Here is a 2,598-nt window from a genome sequence, read left to right as displayed (position 1 = left end):
GTGACCTTCATATGCTGAAGAGACACAACTCAAAATGGGGAGAATAGTTGCAAGCATCCATTAATAATGAGTAAAGTAAATGTAGGAAGCATGAATCTAGGAAAATTGTAAGTTGCAAAAATGAGAAGAAATGCATAAAGATTGATATCCTACACATTAATGAGCTTAAGTGAACAGATATTAACCATTTTAAACAGACAGACACACAGTTTATAATGCAGGGAAATCAAATTTAAGGGCAATGGGATCATATTATTCATTAAAAAGAACATTTCAAAATTAATATTTATTTATTTATTTGTTTGTTTGTTTATTTTTAATTCATTCAAAGGATTTATTTGCTACAAAACTGTTTGACTCCACCAACAAGATGAACTGAGCACTTCTGGGTTTAAAAGGGTTTTGCTCACTACTTCATTTTTACAGTGCTCCAATATTCAAAACTCAATCTTTTCCTCACTATGTGGCATGTTTAGAAGAGGGTAGAAAAAGATATAATCTATAGAATTAGATGTCTAAAAGTAGAAAGAAAGAAAAAGAACATTTCAAAATTCCTCATTAGGACAGGTCCTAAGTTGAAATAATATTCAACTGCAAAAAGAACTATTTTATTTCAGAAATACCATATTTTTTATAACTACAGATTCTGAACTTGGGTCTGATGAATGAGGATTTCCAGGTACTGAATAAAAAATAAGCGAGAAGCCATTCAGTTAGCCAACTGGCTTATTTAGAAATAGCTCTTAAACCAAAACCTCCTGAATCACAACAATACATTTTAAAAACAACTAAACAAAAAGCTTTGCCTGCAAAATCACACATTGAAACATTTGTTGATTGTATGGATGTGAATAAGCAATTCAGAGGTGCTGCTGTGAATCTCTGAAAGGCTATGAGAGCAGCCACTTTGCACTTGCTGTGCCCCAAAGGCAATGTCAACCTTAAGAATGTGTGAATCCCACCAGCTGCTCAATGGGCTTAAACCTACACCCAGTGGACTCAAGCTCTTCTACTAAACCAGCTAGTTTTTCCATCGGAACTTGCATGGTGTTCCACCTATTTAAGCATGGATGCTACCTGATAACCGAAAATTGCTTCACTGAGGAATCTCTCAGAGCTATCTTCTAATATTTCTCCAGCTCCTTTGTGGTAGGTTAACAGGGCTTTCCATGGTGGGGCTAGGTCTGAGACACTGAAACCATATCCAGTGACAGAACTTCCACTGACCCTGCCAGCTGAGGAGGAGGATGAAGAGGCAGCCATTTCCAACTACTCAAGTATAAACAATATGTGAGCAATAGATGATTCCCACTATTGGAAAACTGGCACTGGACTCTCATACAGGTTGTTGTTGTTGTTGTCAGGTGCCATCGAGTCAGAACCGACTCATAGTGACCCCATGCACAGCAGAATGAAACAATGTCCTATCCTGGGCCAACCTCACTACCGCTGCCACACTTGAGGCCATCAATCATGCCACCTGGCCAATCCATCTCATTAGGGGTCTTTCTCTTTTTCTCTGACCCTCCACCTTACCTAGCATGACATCCTTCTCCAGTGACTGATCCCTCCGGACAATATGTTCAAAGTATGAGAGACGAAGCTTAGCCATCTTGGCCTCCAAGGAGCACTCTGGCTGCACTTCTTCCAAAACAGATCTATTGGTTCTTTTGGCAGTCCACGGCACTTTCAGTAATCTCCTCCAACACCACAACTCAAAGGCATCAATTCTTCTACGATCTTCCTTATTCACTGTCCAGCTTTCACATCCATATGAGGCTATTGAAAACACCATGGCCTGGGTCAGGCACACCTTAGTCCTCAAGCTGACATCTCTGCTCTTTAATACTTTAAAAAGTTCCTGTGCAGCAGATTTGCCCAATGCAATACATCATCTGATCTCTTGACTACTGCTTCCGCGAGTGTTGATAGTTGATCCAAGAAGAATGAAGTCCTTGACAACTTCAATCTTTTCTCCATTGATAAGGATGTTGTTCATTGGTCCAGTGGTGAGGTATTTTGTTTTCTTGACATTGAGATGTAATTCATATCAAAGGCTGTGCTCTTTGATCTTCATAAGTAAATGTTTCAAGTCCTCTTCACTTCTCATACAGGTAGGACATTAAAAATAGTGTTTAATTGTAAGTAGAGACAAGATTTGCACTGATATTTCATTTGAATAAAAAAAGTTCATTATTTCTCATCTTTTCTAGGTTTTTTTTTCCCATCTACATTGCACAGAATTGAATAAATGATATATTTCATATTTATATCACATTCTTAATCTCTGTTATTGTTGTTGTTAGGTACCAACAAGTTGGTTTGGATTCAGTGAATGCACGTACCATTAGTCATGTGCTATCTTCAAAATTGTTGTTATCCTTGATCCAATTGCTGCTGTCACTGTACTCATCCATCTTACTGAGGTTCTTCTTCTTTTTCACTGACCTTCTACTTTATCAAGCATGATGACCTTCTCCAGGGCCTGGTCCTGCATGATAAGACATCCAAAGTATGACAGGTAAGTCTTAACATCCAAGCGTCTAAGGAGCACACTTATTCCAATACAGATATATATATATATATATATATATATTT

At 38.0% G+C, this 2,598-nt stretch overlaps 1 pseudogene; it reads right to left on the bottom strand.

The window, feature by feature from the left end:
* Positions 1-941: 941 nt before the first annotated feature.
* LOC102828390 lies at positions 942-1,263 on the bottom strand (annotated as a pseudogene).
* Between the last annotated feature and the right edge of the window lie 1,335 nt (positions 1,264-2,598).

Source organism: Chrysochloris asiatica, unplaced genomic scaffold (genome assembly GCF_000296735.1).
Source record: "Chrysochloris asiatica unplaced genomic scaffold, ChrAsi1.0 scaffold00351, whole genome shotgun sequence".
NCBI classification, from domain to species: Eukaryota; Metazoa; Chordata; class Mammalia; order Afrosoricida; family Chrysochloridae; genus Chrysochloris; species Chrysochloris asiatica.
The sequence above is the reverse complement of the archived record's forward strand: the minus strand, read 5'-3'. Positions and strand labels throughout refer to the sequence as shown.